This window comes from Triticum dicoccoides, chromosome 1B, assembly GCF_002162155.2.
Source record: "Triticum dicoccoides isolate Atlit2015 ecotype Zavitan chromosome 1B, WEW_v2.0, whole genome shotgun sequence".
In the NCBI taxonomy this organism is placed as follows: Eukaryota; Viridiplantae; Streptophyta; class Magnoliopsida; order Poales; family Poaceae; genus Triticum; species Triticum dicoccoides.
The window spans coordinates 614753887-614771942 of NC_041381.1; the positions used below are offsets into that span (position 1 = coordinate 614753887).

The 18056-nt window shown below is 44.7% G+C and overlaps 1 pseudogene; it reads right to left on the reverse strand.

The window, feature by feature from the left end:
• LOC119350709 overlaps positions 1–17395 on the reverse strand; it is a 32398-nt pseudogene extending 15003 nt beyond the window's left edge.
• Between the last annotated feature and the right edge of the window lie 661 nt (positions 17396–18056).

An 18056-nucleotide genomic window follows, 5' to 3' on the forward strand; every position in this document is an offset into this window, starting at 1 on the left:
GGACGGCGTCGGGGCGGCGCGGGATGGGGCGGCGCGAGCCACGGAGGCACGGCGCGGGGCGAGGGCTGGCTCGGGCAGCCTGCCGGCGTCGTGGATGGATTCGCCGCCGTCGGGGGAGAGCAGGAGAAGAGATTGAAGTGGGGATGGGTGGTTCTGAAATTTTCCTAAGTGCTACTTATATAGCAAAGGCATTGGTCCCGGTTCGTGGCACAAACCGGGACTAATACCCCCTTTAGTCCCGGTTGGGGCTACCAACCGGGACCAAAGGCCTCTTTTCAGCAGCCCAAAGGGCGGGAAACAGAGTCGTTTGGTCCCGGTTGGTGCCACAAACCGGGACAAAAGAGGGGCACTGGTCTCGGTTGGTGCCACCAACCGGTACCAATGCACCCCTTTAGTTCCGGTTGGTGGCACCAACCGGGACCAAGGTCGTGTGCTGGAACTGGCACGGTGCAGTGCTATGTTTAGTCCCACCTCGCTAGCCGAGAGGGGCTCGGAGTGGTTTATAAGCCCTGCCGAACCAACCACTTCGAGCTCCTCTCTACTGCAGGCTTACGGGTCTAAAATCACTCTCTGTGCTTGTGGGCCTATTGGGCCTATTGCGGGCCTGCATCCTGGCCCTAGTAATGGGTTTCTAGTCGTATGCAGGCCGTGGTGGCCCTGTAGGTGGCACTTTTTTTTTAATTTTTTCCCAGTTTTTTTGCTTTCTTTTTTGTTTTTAATTACTTATTTATTTTCTTTTACGATAATTCTTTTTGCTATTAAAGTTTGTAACAAAATTCTAATTACTTATTTATTTTCTTTTATGATAATTCTTTTTGCTATTGAAGTTTGTAACAAAATTCTAATTACTTATTTATTTTCTTTTATGATAATTCTTTTTGCTTTTAATGTTTTGAACAGAATTCTAATTACTTATTTATTTTCTTTTATGATAACTCTTTTTGCTATTAAAGTTTGTAACAAAATTCTAATTACTTATTTATTTTCTTTTATGATAATTCTTTTTCCTTTTAATGTTTTGAACAGAATTCTAATTACTTATTTATTTTCTTTCATGATAATTCTTTTTGCTATTAAAGTTTGTAACAAAATTCTATATAATTTTAGTTTTAATAATACTAGAGGTTTATAAAAACTTTTTAGTTGATTCCTTCAGTACCAGTTCTAAGGCTGTTACAAAGACATTTTATTTGGTCCAGGTCTTAAGGTTGGTGCCCCACGAGCACCTTTTAGTACCGGTTCATGGCATGAACCGGTAAAAGAGTTTTTTAGTTGATTCTTTCTGCAGCTGTTTTTTAGTTTCACCTCGCCAAGCGAGAGGCACTCGCAGCGGTTTATAAGGCCTGAGTGCAGAGACGATGCAGAAGAGGCTCAACGCTAACCTGCACGTTGCTTAGCTTCAAGCCTTGAGAAATAGGGTAGACTGCACGAAGCTATGTGCAGTGCAGTTTACACTATTCCGAAAGGCTTGAAGCTAATTAACGAGACTTGCGCCTCTTTTTTATTTTTAATGACTTATTACAACTCGGAAATAAATAGAAAAAAATAAATATAGCAGAAAAGAAAAAAAACTATATAAAAAACTACTCAGAAATAAATAGAAGAAAAAATAGTTGTGATTAACTTTACTAAAAAAATGAGCATAGATGCGCTTATAGAGAGAATTCAACCTAAATTCATAATAAATTTCTACTAACTTCAGAGAAATTCAATATGAATTTAGGTCAAATTTCCTGTATAAGGGCATCTATTTTCACTTTGAGAGGAGCTCAACAAGGCAGAGAGGAAGGGGCTTATAAACCGGTGTGAGCGCCCTTCGGTTGGCGAGGTGGGACTAAACTTTGACCGCAACGAGGACCAACCCTTTAGTCCCGGTTGGTGGCACGAACCGGGACTAAATTTCTGCCTTTGGTCCTGATTCAAGCCACCAACCGGGACCAATGGTGGTGGGCCAGGAGCGAGGCCCATTGGTCCCGGTTCGTCCCACCAACCGGGACCAAAAGGTCCAGACGAACCGGGACCAATGGCCCACGTGGCCCGGCCGGCCCCCGGGGCTCACGAACCGGGTCCAATGCCACCATTGGTCCCGGTTCTGGACTGAACCGGGACTACTGGGCTGACCCGGTCTGGACCATTGCCCCCTTTTCTACTAGTGAATGCAAGTCCTTCTTTTGTTCCCTATATCTCTCCATAAGTTGTCGTACCAAGAAAATGACTTCCATGGTCGACCTCCCATGCATGAAACCAAACTGATTTTTGGTCACGCTTGTCATTCTTCTTAAGCGGTGCTCAATGACTCTCTCCCATAGCTTCATTGTATGGCTCATCAGCTTAATTCCACGGTAATTAGTACAACTCTGAACATCCCCCTTGTTCTTGAAGATTGGTACTAATATACTCCGTCTCCATTCTTCTGGCATCTTGTTTGCCCGAAAAATGAGGTTGAAAAGCTTGGTTAGCCATACTATCGCTATGTCCCCGTGACCTTTCCACACCTCAATGGGGATACAATCAGGGCTCATCGCCTTGCCTCCTTTCATCCTTTTTAAAGCCTCCTTGACCTCAGACTCCTGGATTCTCCGCACAAAATGCATGCTGGTCTCAGTAAAGGAGTCGTCCAGTTCAATGGTAGAACTCTCATTCTCCCCATTGAACAGCTTGTCGAAGTACTCCCGCCATCTATGCTTAATCTCCTCGTCCTTCACCAAGAGTTGGCCTGCTCCGTCCTTGATGCATTTGACTTGGCCAATATCCCTCGTCTTCCTCTCTCGGATCTTTGCCATCTTATAGATGTCCCTTTCGCCTTCCTTCGTGCCTAATCATTGGTAGAGGTCCTCATATGCCCGACCCCTTGCTTCACCAACAGCTCGCTTTGCGGCCTTCTTCGCCATCTGAAGTTAAACTACCCCCTTGATTCCCGAACACACATTTAATTCTGGATTTTCAATTCTGTTGCTAACATGCAACGTTCTTCAACTTTGACACTATTTCGCTTCCTTTTCCACTATGTGCAAGCGTACAAGAGAGCACCATGGACTGAAGCACATAGGTGATATAACTGAGTTGTGCAGCCAGAGAATCTCAGTTAGTCGAATCATTTTTCCCAATGCCGCTCGTCCCTAAACCACGGTCAGGCCAAAATAGCGTTTGGAGCAGAGATTTTTCTTATATAAAGATATGGAAGTTGGACTTGCAGATAAAATGATAGTCTGCTTATTTGTTTCCTTGGGTCAGGTCACCCTTCACATCTCTATCATGTAAAGAGGGAATGCTCAAGAGGGAAAGAATAGCCATATATAAAGACACACACATACATACATGCACGCACGTGTGTATATATATGATGGAAAGTAGTAGGCATGGCTTTAATCGTTGCATTATCAGGGGTACAATAGCCATTAATTGATTTTTTACTTTCACAAGTAAAGTTGTTGGCATACAGCCATACAGCTAATATCGGCGAGGGTAAAACATGAAAGAATTGGTTGAAGTGTATGCCTCTGGCAGGGACGCGCTGCGTGTTATATAGGCATCGATACGTTACAGGGTTTGGCGGTTCGGTAGAGCTGGATTGATCCTCAAGAAAGGCTATACAAGATGAGGATAAATCCTAACTACCTAACCACCTGATTACAATCAACTCACGCAACACCAGATCCTACGAGAAGTATATACAGCTTACAACTATACCGTATATACATGTACAATACTTTTCTAACAAAACACAACACCCATGGGCGATTCAGACAGCCCGTCACATGCATCAGCCTTACTTTGAGCTGCTTTCTTCAGCATATGCTAGTGGGCGTAGAGCATATCCAAGATCTATGGTAGATCACAAGTTCACAACTCTTGCCCGCAGATCATCCAGCCCGCCAGCCCGGGATCAAGAGCTAGCGAGCCAAGTCGTTCAGCCGGTCACCCAATCCAAACATGATGTACTAATGATTAGCTGTGCACACAGGGCCGTCGAATAGTAGAGATAGACGTTTTGTTCAAGCCGGTCAGCACATATACTTTGTAGGAGATCTTCCCTTTCTTTTACGTACCAGAAAAACTAGCTAGCATATCTTCGGATATATCCAGCTACCTTGTGTTGTGCATAATGCTGGTTCCATCTCCCGGTCCGGAAAACACGGCCGTGTGCACCCTACACCTATAAATTCCTTGATCAATAAGGAGAAACCTCAAACAAGCATACAATGGTGAGCTTGTAGCAACTGCGGTACCGGCCCATGCATTACTAGGCGGGTCTCCTTTGGCAGTGGCCTCATCAAACAACCAACCACTGCCAAAGGAGACTTGCCCAGCGATGCAGCTTTTGCGCCCCATGGAAAGTTCATGCACGATGTATGGTTTGTGTAGCCACATAGTTGCTTCCTTTCAGTACGTTGTGATATGTGTAGTTGCAATTTCAAGTGTTGCTAAAGGTGTGAGAAGGTGTGAGAAGAATTGGTATGCTCCTATACGTACGCAAGCCGGATGTAGGCAGGTGCGGTCGCGGTTGTTATGAGCAACTTCGACAAGTGATACATTGTTGAATTAAGATCTTAGTGTGCATGTAATCAGTATTATGTACCAGTGGAAGCTACAAATGTTTCCCAGACTTTTTGTGATACAAACCATGCTAAGTTGTATGATTAACATATACAACGATAATGTCGACCTCTAAATTTGTGAGTGTAAGACATAAAGAACAAGTGCTACTAAAAAGTTTGATTGAAAGTGATTTTCGCCCTGTTATATATATAAAGCAACAACCAAGCATTACAACCAACATTATGATACGACTGTGCACCACACAAACTACAAAGGAAACTGCAAGATATTATGGTGATGAGGATGGCAAGAAAGCCCCAAAACAACAAGAAAACAACAAATAAAGATTGAAGCACCGCTTGGAGTCCTAGGAGCCCTTATCCACTATTAGGTAACCGGAGCCGAGAATGGAGCCAGTTTGAAAGGGAGACTAGCCGTCCCATGGAGATATGCCGTAGCCAAGTGTTTAGTTGTTCTTCTACCCGGTTGACCTATGTTTGGTCGGGGCTGAGCAACCATTTAGTTCTTCTGCTCATGCAACACTAGCTTTGCATGTCAGTGTACGTTGCTAGTTGTTGCCCTTATAACCCAACTTCTTCTTTTTACCTATCAATGAAATGATACGCATTCTATGTATTCGCAATAAAAAATCCTTTTCCCAATGACTCTCGTTCCTAACTCCTAAGTCATGGCCATGCCAAAATAGCGATGGGAGCAGGAATTTCTTTTCTCAAGAAAAATTAATAAAGAGATAGTCTGCATATTTGTTTGCTTAGCTACATGCATGGATCACGACAGCACTCACATCTCTAGCATATGTAAAGAGAGGATAGAGATATACTATATGACGGCTTTACACTCATTGTACCAAAATTCTTCAAGGGCAAACTGACCATTGGTTTTTACGTTTCAAGTACAAGTACAGTGGTTGGTTCGGTGTACCATGCTCTCATCACGCAAGAGTAAAACACACCCAACAGCAATTCCCACTGTCTTCGTCACATGCAGCATTAATCTGCTTTCTTCAGCATATGCTAGTGGACGTCGAGCAGATCCAAGATCAGTGATCGATCACAAGTTCACCAACACGTATGCATGCAGATTGATTTTTCCCAGGATCGACATCTAGCAAGCCAGGTCGACTGGTCACCCAATCGAAACAAAATACATTACTCCCTCCGTTTTTATTTACTCCACGTATTAGTTTCGGTCAAAATCAAGCTTTGTAAATGTTGACAAAATTTATAAAAATATATATTAATATATACAATAACAAATCAATACCATTAGATTCATTATCGAACGTTCTTTCACATCATATAGATTTGTTATGGTAAATGTTTATATTTATTCTATAAACTTGGTCAAACTGTTTGGAATTTGACTTCAGTCAAATCTAATATGCAGAGTAAATAAAAACAGAAGAAGTACTAACCCTTGGCTGTGCAATGCGGAATCCTCAAACATAAAGAGAGAGATGTTAGCTAGCACGCAGAAACTTCATGGGAAGATCTTCTTTTTCCTTCACCTACCCGGAAACGCCAACATATCTTTAGATACACCTATCCAGCTTGTGTCGACCATAATGCTGGTTCGATCTCCCGGTCCGGCGAACACGGCCCCCCGCACCATGCGCCTATATATTCATCAGCCGAGGAGGATAAACCCATGGAAAGGTCATGCATCGTGTATGGTTTGCATAGACACGTAGTTACTTCCTTTTAGTATGTTTTCATATGTGCAGTTGAATTTCACGTGATGCTTTCTGTCTGTATGCTTGAACAGTCAATGACCCGGTCAAGGTATTAGAAGAATTGGTATGCCCAGCATAAGTAAGCCGGCTGTCGGCAGGTGCTCTCTCGGTTGGTATCATTAACTTGGACAACTGACGCATTGTCGAACTCACGTCTCAGTGTGCATGTAATTGGTATTCTGTCCTAGCAGAAACTACAAATATTTCACAGATTTTTGTGGCACATTTATTTTGACACAAAACAATGCTAAGTTGTACGATTAACACATACAATGATAATGTAGACCTCAAAATTTGTGAGTGTAAGACACAGAGAAAAAGTGTTACAAAATTGACCGAAAATGGCTTTCGCCCCGCTTTATGTATAAAGCAACAACCTACCATTACAACACGACACTGCACCACACAAACGACAAAGGAAATGACAAGATACAATGGTGTCAAGGATGGAAAGAAAGCCCCAAAACGACAAGCCAACAACAAAAGAAAGATTAGAGCACAGCTTGGAGTCCTATGAGCCCTCATTCTCAATCAGGTAACAGGAGCCGAGAATGGAGCCAAGTTGAGATGGAGACTAGACTTCGGACGAGGCTATGCCATCACCAACACTTGGAAGTCAAACACCAATGTGCCAACTAGCTCCATTGCCGAACAAACACTCTGCCCTCTCTCCCTGGATCGAAGGGTGCCACATCGTTGGACGATGAAGATACTCACCCTAGAGCTGACTATGAACCGATGATGGAATCCCAAGTTCAGGCCTTCGAACATAACTCCTCGTCGAACTAGCTCACGATGGGAGCATAACCGTCGCGGTCACGGTACCCTCAACAAGAGGAGAAGATGCTATAATCAACAACCGCACCCAATCACAGGCGAGTAGGAACCTTGCTAACACAACGGAGCCTCCAAGGATGGAATGACGTCATAGCGCCGCCGCCATCAGTACGAAACTATATTACTATCCTTTGAAATAGAAATCTTATACAGGAGTATGATTCTATTCCTACAAACCAATGGAATACAAATCCTATTCTCTAGAATTCTTATAAATTTTTTCTAAATCTAGGACGCCTGAAATATGGTTCTGGATCCAAGTTAAGCCATGAACCATATAAAACCATCGGTATTAGCAAGACACACCAAATAATAAGTTTATTTGGGGTTTTGTTTAATTTAGCATCTTAAGGTTCCAAATTAATGACGTGCAAAAAATCATGAAATCTCATAAATGCTAATTATGTGTGGGGTCAATAACACAATAGTGTAGCAAATTCAACTACTCCCTCTGTCACAGTTTACATGGCGCGCTTCAGTTCTCAAGCATTTTCATCACCGGAGGGATTTTAAGCGTGTTTTGTTTAATGCCCAATTAATTAGGGCGTGGTTACCGCAATCAAGCCCACATTTTTCTCTCCAAGCATATGTGCACGCGGGTGGTAGCACTCCATGCATGTGTATATGTATTAAGTTCTCCTGTAATTAGGCGCCGTGGTATAACCACCGATGCTATTTTTCAGTCCAATCACTAATCACCTTGGTCCTAGAGATTGTTGAAGCACGCAGTAAACTGTGACGGAGTGAGTAGTTCATTCGACTTGAGCCATGAACTATGAAGAAGAAACCGTTCGTGTTAGCAAGAAACATGAAACCGACAGCTTTTTGGGGTTTTGGTTAGTTTTCTGCCTCTCATGGTTCCAAGATAATAATATTATACATGAACATAATAGTGTAGGAAATTCAACTATCTCATTCGAATAAGAACCATCTAACGCGTACCAAGAGTATGAGTTAATGAACATACATAAAGCACATGACTGCAATGACATTGCAGTGTGCGGACACATATAGACCGTCATAGCAAGCAAAAGTTACACACAATGAGAAGAGCGCATACGAGCCTCCGCACGCGAAATGGAAGCACAGATCATGCTTTTGGATATCCTATCCTTCCCTTATCTCACTAGCTCGCAACATCGCAGCGCCTTTGGCCTTCTCATGATTTGACCTTTATTCCGGCCGATGGTCTCAGTGGAATAAATATAGAAGCTTAAACTGGTTCCTAGAGAAGTCTAGGCCGAAAATAACTGTCTTTAAGTACGTTTTATTCATATGCATCTCCTACTGGGGGAATAAATAATGTCTTAAGTATTTGCGTGTACTCTGAACTTCTATCTCACTGCAGTAATTCATAATTTGCTCCATTTTCTTACTTTGATGTTGTGAATATAGGGATGAAATATTGTGTGAGTAAAGATCTCAAAGATTTTTGAGCTAGCTAAGGGATTCAGAGAAAGGGCTAAAAACTGCATTAGAATTGCCAGGGAGCGTGTAGAAAAGGCATTGCAATATTCGTATATGGATTGGCGCATTAAGAAAAGGGACATGCAATCTCTCTGGATCTAGCGCATCAATGCTGGTACACGACTCCATGAGGTATGTAGTATCTATTTACATACGAGTTTTGACAAGGAAATGAGTTTGCTGCATTCTCATGTTAATTTTTTTCTGAAATAAACAAGCAGAATACGATAACCAAGTGGCAAATATAAGTTATCGGGTTTCTAGTTTTGCTACTCTACGCACATACATGAACGTATGTTTGATATATTGTCTGAACTGACTGCCCAGGTGAACTATGGCAACGTCAGGCATGGACTGATGAAGGAGAATGTCCAACTCAACAGGAAGGTGCTTTCGGAGCTGTAGATGCATGAGCCATACAACTTCAAGGCTCTCGTTGATGTATCTCGCACTGCATTCCCTGGGAACAGGCCGGCTGCCAAGCCTTGCAATGAACTCATGTGATGGGTATATCATCAACTAGTATGTTATTCTATCTGTTAGCCTGTTGAACAGAGGTTACATGAATTACCTGCTGCTGGCAGTATTTCATGCATGGCTCTGCAGTTCTGTTCATTTATGTACATCCTTTTACCTGCCTACCTCTGTAACCCTGCTGCTTTGAACTTCTCCCTTCTCCTGATCACTACCGGAATCACGGCCGATGCCAACGGCATTTTGTTGGGGCCATCAGCATACCCGGACATATGCCAACGGCCTGGTCGAAGCCGTAGGCACAGATAAGCCGTCGGTCTAACTCCGTCTACGCCGACGGTAGCCGTAGGCATAGATAGGTCATAGGAATACCTCCTTGTATGCCGACGGCGGCCGTCGGTTTATATCGGCCATCGGAACATATGTGGGCCCGCTGACCCGGATACAGACGGCAGACCGACGCCGTCAAATCTATATCGACGGCCCCGATGCCAGGCAATCGGCATAGATATTATATGTTTTCTGTCGGCTGTCGGCACCACGTGCCACATATGCGAACGGCCTTGCAGTAGGCATATATATTATCTGTTTTCTACATTTTTATTTCAATTTTTGTAAAGCTAAAATTTGATTAATTTGAATCTGACTTATCTAAACTTAACAAAAACAAATTATATATCGATTTGAGGTAGTATTTCCCATAGATTATGAATATGCAGTATGTTTTTTTCAGTATATTAGAATTTTTTGATTCGTTTGCAGTAATTGGAACGTTCATGGAAAGTGTCGTAAACCGAACAACATTATCACTGACCTGTTGAAAGTTTTTTGGCCGAGCCTATTCTGCCAGCGGCCAGACAGGGACCCAGAGCTGCGGGTTTCGGCCACGACCTGGGACCACTACAAGGCTGCCAGCCTTGCGGAGTACGGGACGGCCGCTAAGGCCGTGATCGCAAATTTTTGGGTAAGTTCTCTTCAAAATCATTTGTCTTGAGTTTCGTTCATATTTTATCATCGGATCACTCACCTCGTGCCTTGTTTGATTCTGGTTTTATGCATGATTGTAGCAATTCTATAGGGTTCTTGAGGAGCACAAGGCTAGAGCCGACGTGGTTCTGCTTGTGGCTACAAGGAAGAAAGCTCGCCAGATGCAGTACGAGGTGCGCTGGGTTGCCATCTCGCACTACTACCATAACTACCTTCATCAAAAGATGAGCAAGAAAGAAGGACAAAAGCAATGACTTACCTTGAACAAGGAGCAGTACATGAAGGTAAGTATTACATACTTTTCATTCAACGTATAAACAGTCAATTTCATTATACATTAGTACATGAAGGTGCACTGGGCTAGCCGTTGGAACCGGCACTAATGTATACATTTGTGCCGGCTCAAATACAAACCGGCACTAATGTGCTTCACGTTTGACCCTTTTTCTACTAGTGTGATGACATGTCATGCTTCCATTATTTACGGTATTCCTACTTGGTGCTACGGAAAGGATGAGGGATGGGCGAGTTTGGTGGATAGATGGCTCAGTCAGGATGCAGAGCTTTTTGCCAAGAGCAGCAAGAATCGGGCTAACCGTGGAAAAGATGAAACACACGGCCAAGAAAACGGGAACCACTAGGGCTACAAGGCCATGAAGGTATATCTATATGCATGATGCATTCTTTTTCTTCTTTTTACCATCATATTCTTATGTATGGCTAACTTCTGTTTGACATTGCAGGAGGACAAGTTGAAGAAGCCGCTCTCAGACATGGAGTCATGGAAGCTGGCCCGTGCACGAAGTAAGTGCAAGGAAGGCGAGAGCGAGTACTACGGCAATACCGAGGAGAACCTAGAGTCTTACAAGGAGTCGTTTGAGAGGTTGCATCCTGGTATGGATGCTCCTGACGCCGTCCAGTCTCAGCTCGACGAGACGACAGTGGTGGCCATCCAGCTGAAGTACCATGACCGCTACCCGTGCTTCGATGGCTTGATCACTCCTTCTATCTCCTACACACGGCTTCGAGCTACCAACCCGAGCCCGAGCGGCAGTACGGGCCGTTCGCAGCCTAGCTTAGCCAGCCAGCATGTTGTAAGTATTTCCTACCTTATCTTGTTTCTTTCTCACTTTCTCACTTTATTTTCAACATTGCCCACTTACAAACAACCTAAATTTTTTAGGCATATCAGGCCTTTGTCAAGCTTAAGCATGTCGAGGTGCGGGAGTACTTGCAACGAGTAAAGGCAAAAGAGGATTACAACCGTCGGATGATGATGGCTAGTTTTTCCCACTTAGAACCAAGCTAAAATTTGCACTTCCATTTCTTCTGACCTTCGTGTTTGTTTGGTTAACTAATATCCAGGCTATGTTCTCGTCTATGCAAAACCACATGGATCCACCATCAATGGGACCCCCACCACCACCTTCTAGAGAACCCCCATGCGTGCCCATGTTCGATGAATGGGTGGCACTAGGTGGTGGGACTCCGGTTAGTACATTGCCTAACTATTCACCCACTAGTTCTCATTGATTCAATACTATCATATTTACCCTTACAATCTCTTTTCAAATATTGCCCCCCACGGTTAGCATCATCCGTTTTTCCAACTGGTGTTGGTGGCTTGACTCCTGCTTCAGAGAGCCCAGACACTCCGATCTAGCAAGGTGGTGCTGGTCTTGGCGGTGCTCACGGCGATGATCCTAGTCTTGGCCGATGATGTGTTCCATGTCTTGCAATACTTTCCATGTTCCGTACTTCTTAGCGTTCTTTAGATGACGATGATGATGTCCGTGTCTCATACCTATATTCATGAAGTTTCGACAATGATGATGTTGATCTTTAGATGATGATGATGTTGATCTTTAGATGATGATGATGTTGATGATCTTTAGATGATGATGATGATCTTTAGATGATGATGTTGATGATATTTCATATTTCTGTCGAAATATGGTTTGATGTGAATTCAAATGCTGTCAATTTGAATGGAAAATGCAAAACAAAGCCTACTAAAAAAACAAAAAAGAACTATGCCACGCCTAGGAGAAACCAGAGGCCGCCATGTGGCAGGGGTATGCCGACGGCCTAGCCGTGAGCATATCCCGCTGTTAGAAACAATGAGAGACCGCCACATGGCCAGGGTATGCCGACGGCCAGGCCGTCGGCATACCCCTTTGCCAGAAGCAACCAGAGGAGGCCACCTGACAAGGATAAGCCTACGACCCACGTGGCAAGGATAAGCCGACAACCAGGGCTGTCAGCTTATCCTTGCCACGTTGCCTCCTCTTGTCATGCTCGGTGACGACGCCGTCAGTTACCGTTTGGTGGTTTTCTGTGCCGACAGCGTTTCTATGCCAACGGCCGTACGGATATCGTCGGCATACATCTTTATGCTGACGGCCTTTCTATGCCGACGGTATGACAAGACTATGACGTCGAGATCGACGTTGACGGGCCTATGCCGATGCCAGCCGTCGGCATAGGTGTATACCGGTATACAGCCTATATATGCCTGGTAGTGGCATGGTTGCTATATCTCCTGGGGATCTTTTAGCAGCCAAAAGCTATGATTCTTGAGTTTCATTTTGATTTTACAAGTTAAATACTAGCAAAAGATACTGGCAGGAAATACTTGGAAGGAAATTGTACTTGAAGTCTAAAACAAGTTGTACTGGCAGGAAATGCTCAGATAGTTTCAAATTCTCTCACAAACCCACACAAGGGCTCAACAATTGTACTGGAGTCTCAATAGCCCACACACATGCAGTACACTACTACAAAGTTTCAGCACACACACCGCCGTCCCATGCATATATAGTCACACACGGCTGCCATCAGTTGTCGACATGAGCCTCTCCGTCGGTGACTGGGACGCCGTCGCCGTCTTTGTTCACCGCCTCTGGCGGTGCCTCTGATGCCCGCTTCTCCTCGGCAAGACGGGCTCTGCGCCAGTGGTCCCTGGTGTAGATGTGATTGATCATGCCGCGCTTGTCACAGCCGTGCACGGCACACAGACCACACGAGAGGCTGTCGTCCGCCTGGCGCAGTGTGACGAACAGCTTGCCCTCCGCCTTGATGTAATACTCCTCGCCGGTCACGGCGGGGCCTCCGTCGATCTCCACGGCTCCCTCTTCCTCGGCATCAGCTTTCTCTTGTTCTTCAGCTTTGGCAGCACCTTCGTCTACTTCCATGGGCGCCATGGAGGAGACACGGCACGGGCGCAGACCGGGGCGGCGACGTCCACTTGAGGCGTTGCTGATGACACTACCACCTCCATCTCTCCCGTTGCTGGTTTCTTCATGGAGTCATCGCTGCTGTTGACGGCGATGGAGGCGGCTTCCTTGGATGGGCTGCCGATCGTGGTGGCGACGACGGCCTTCTTCACCTCCTGTCCTGCACCGGCGTCAGCGGCGGCCTTCTGTTTGTTGGTGTGCTTCCTGCCGGACAGGTGAGTCCGCATGACGCACTCCGACGGCGCCTTCACGTCACAGAGCTCGCACAGCAGCATACCGCCGTCCAGTCGGCGCACGCCATTGGCCTCCATGGGCACAGTTTCTGACCCTGACCCGTTGCGACATGCACCGACAGCAAGTGAGGCCGCCATATTCATGTGAGCCTTCCCTTTGAGGTGATCCTGCATGCCCTTCTCACTGGTCGCCGTGCAGGTCAAGTCTTGCTTCTGATTCTTGCTGCTTGGCCCAGCTAAAAGGGTTGATGAGGCAGGGACAACGTTGGAGTTCTTCCGCTTGGCCGGTAGCACGGCTGCTGATGCATTTGGTTTTGAGCAGACCTGCATGAAAAAAACAGAAACTCCACTAAGCAGACACTCGTTTAGGTTATGGAGACCCGAGAAAGAACAGAGGCAAAATCCCTCATTGTAACAAAAATGGTGTATTCAGACATATGCCACTAATGTTTTCATAGCTTTGTGCTAGTGCCATCTCAGTCCCTTTTCTATCACACTCTCCTTCTCTGACCATGTGATGTTTCATGTTTTGCTGTCTTTTCAAACCGTTCAAATCAATCAACCTTGCCTGGTTTTTCCTGATCACGTCTTGATAAATGACAAGATGTTAAAATATAATGTCGGATAAAACCAAGCAAGGTTGATCGATTTGAACCGTTTGAAGGGACGGTGCAAAACCAAAACATCATATGGACAGGGAAGGAGAGATTGACAGGAAAGGGACTGAGATTGCACTAGCACAAAACTTGGAAAGACACGTTGCTGCAACATTGATAGTGGAATTTCCTTAAATACCAAAGTTTTGAGGTGGCATTGACGATGAATCTATGTTTTTGAACTTAAAGCAAGACAAGAATCATGGAATGAAGGGAGTACATCTGAACCTTATACACCCTAAAAATATGCGCATAGTTTCAGAAAATTATGACATAAATCACGCAATTAGGGATGGATACAAGTATGCGGGTGCAAACTTTAAAACTAAAATGACTGTATGAGACCTAGATGAACAAGGAACGGTTTAAGTTACAGGTCATATTTAAGTTTTAAATTTTAGATGCATATACTTGTACCCATCCTCTATGAGCATGATTTATTTGGTATTTTATCAAACTTCTACAATAATGATTTTTAGCCGTATAAGGCTATAGGGTTCATATGTCCCTAGGTTTAGAAAATCCCTTCTTGCAAGCTGCCGTGCTTCTCACGCCTCTTAATGTTCAAAGATAATGGAAAAATGCAAACACTTTACTAGACTAGAAATTAACACCAAGACATTTGTAAGAACACATAAAATTGGTTTCTCCGGAATCATGCTTAAATAGCCTTTGAGACCTCTTTATATATGTTCCAAAAATCATGATACACTTTGGCCTTGTATTATTACTGGATTTGCAGTTTGGGCCCTTTTGTATACAAAAGAAAGAGCACTATACACTAATAGGATGAGAATAATACCTACTTTCAAGCATATAAGACCCTCTCCAACTTTGAGCCTAACTTAAACAATAAATTTGACTAATAAAATGTCAGCTATATGCCACAAAAACTATATAATTTGTAACTTCTTTTAGATACAAAATCAATGATATATTTTTTGTGGCATACAACTCACATTATTAGTCAAATTTGTAGTCAAATTTAGGCTCAAAATTTGAGGGGGTGTTACATATTTGTAAGGAGGCAGTATTGCGGTCAATAAATGAGTTGGAAAGACAACCGATTCAAGCAGCCTCCTATGAAATTTTGAATATTATAGTTAACCATGCTACCGTAAAACACATATGTTGTTTTGTTTAATTTGGGTAGTGTTGTCAAAGACCAAACCATATTCCTTACCCCATTCTCCTTAGGATATGGCTGTGCGAGCATGGCAGTCTTCCTCATATGAATTTTCCCTTTGAGGTGATCTTGCATGTTCTTCTGACTGCTTGTTGTGATGCCGCAGACCATGCAGTTCAAACCCAAGTTGTTGCAACTTTTTTCAACGAGAGCCATCGAAGCGACAACAACACCAGGGTGACCCCCCCTGGTCGGTAAGGCTGGCGACCCATTTACCTTCTAGCTGAACTGCGTCAAACACAAAACCGGACAATTTAATTAAGAGGCGATGGGTAGGTTCTTCGTGGTGCTGTTTTTGTGATCATGACGAAACAATACAACATTTATTTCTTGAATGCCCACTTGCCAAGTTGCTTTGGAGAACGATTCATATAACTTTTAACATTAATCCTTCAGTTGATATTGCGTCTTTGTTTGGGACGTGGTTAGCGGCGGTGGAGCAGATCACCGCGGCTCATATTCGGATTGGAATATGTGCGCTATTATGGGCTATATAGAACTGCAGGAATGATATGATTTTTAACAGACAACACACTTTAACTTTTTTGTAGGTTATCTTTAGAGCTACAATTTGGATCCGTACGTGGTCCTTACTCACTCCTATGGACTCCAGGGAGCCTTTGGTTACTGGGTGCAAACAATGGGAGATGGTAGCTCGGGTTATCTTCAACCGATTCGGATGACGCTCGCATAACAGTATAGGAGTCTAGAGAGCTTATCCTATTTATTTCCATTGTGCCGGTTGACGTGGTTCGCTTGTACTTTTCTTTTCTTTTTTATACTCTTTTCCGCTCCGTTCTGTGAGCTGTAAGGCTTTTATGACGATTCTGGATTGTTAATAAGATGGCCGCATGCATCATCATGATGCATAGACCGGAGGTACGCCTCCATTTTCAAGAAAACAAAAAATTCATGATGAAATTAGAAGCAGCCGAGACCTATTTATGTTTGTGATTTACTGGTGTTACAAGTTACACCTAACCAAGCCACTCTAGCTTGCTGGGCTGTAAAATGTAGGTAGTCCAAGAATACTAGTGAATTCAACAACATTGCTAGTAGGGTATCAAGGTGTCAACAAAAAAAGAATTGCAGTGGTCTGGACTATGGACTCAAGCCCAGACCAAATACGTGTTCATGTATTCTTTTTTCTAGGATACACACAAGCATGTGTATCTTTCATTCATAGGAAAACAAACATGAATTCATATATACTTACGAAAATGTAAGGCTAGTGTAAAATGGAAACCCAATTCAGGTGGGTTTGATTTGGAGATAGTACGATGCTTTTACCATCCTATATATATATATATATATATATATATACCTCACTGGCTGCCGTGATGTTGCACACAGTGCATGTCAGATCAGGCTTCTGCTTCTTGCTGCCTGTGGCCGCCGAAACAACGGATGCAGCAGCGACATGAGGGGTTTTCCGCTTGTTGGCTGGCACGGCCGCAGACACGTCTACTTTGGATCCAACCTGCACACACTGAACAACACCCAATATTCCAATAGTTAAGTGACGAAAAAGATCCACGTGGTGAAATCCTCAAGAGGACAGCAGAGCAGAGCAGCAGACCTGGTGATCGATCGGCGCCGTCTTCAGCGATGGCACCGTCGGCGCTGCCCTAGTTTCCGACCCGCCGGCCAACCGCGCGAGCAAACTGGCGCGCTCTTCCATGAGCTCACGCCAGACCTCGAACTCGAGCGCCAGCGCCTCCGCCTCCTCGCGCAGGATCCGCTCCCTTATCCTCTCCTTCGCCGCCCGGCGCCACAGGCTGTCCGGATCCGACGCCGGCAGCGGTAAGCTCTCCCCGTGGTACCCCGTGCCATCGCAGCCGACGAGACCGTCATGCACGCGTGTGGCTTCACCAAAGGGAATAAGATCAGCGGGAGAGAGGCATCAAGAGCCAAGAGTCGGCCGCTATCAGCGAGGAGAGGTCACCTGATGTCTCGGAGTTGGCCGACGTAGCCGCGGCCCCCATCGACGGACAGCGCTCCTCGCCGGTGCGGAAGTGGAGCTCCATGGCGCGGCCTCGTGATATACACGAACATAATATTGTATAGGAAATTCAGCTATCTCGTGCATATCAGAAGTTGAGAACCGGCTAACGCGTACCAAGTCCAAGTGTATTTTTTTTTAGAAAAGGAGGATGACCCCCGGCCTCTGCATCTGGTAGATGCATACGGCCACTTTATTGATTATTCTCGAGGACCTTACAAAGTGTTACAACAATAAGCCTGAATCCACCAACTAGGCAACATATGCCGTTACTCCTATCCAAATGATGAAGGGGTGCTAGCTGGGCCACTACCCAGACTACTGACCTAAACCTAACATCAAAAGCCAAAATCCCCAACCTAGTCACATATCGGGTTTTGGGCATAAACCGGTCTGACGCACTCATAGGTGTCGTCTCCACCATCTTCCACTGGTCCATCTCCAAGCAGATTAAGGTGCCAACCTTGGCAGGCCCTCCGCCATCAACGTCACCATGACGTCAAATGACGACCACCACCTACGGTAGAACATCACCAAGCATATGGTCCAAGTGTATGAATAATGAACATACATAAAGCGCGCGACTGCAATGACACTGTGGTGCGTGGACACATATAGACCGTGGTAGCTAGCAAAAGTTACAGCCAACGCGAAGAGCACAGCGCCTCTGGCCTTATTGTGATTCG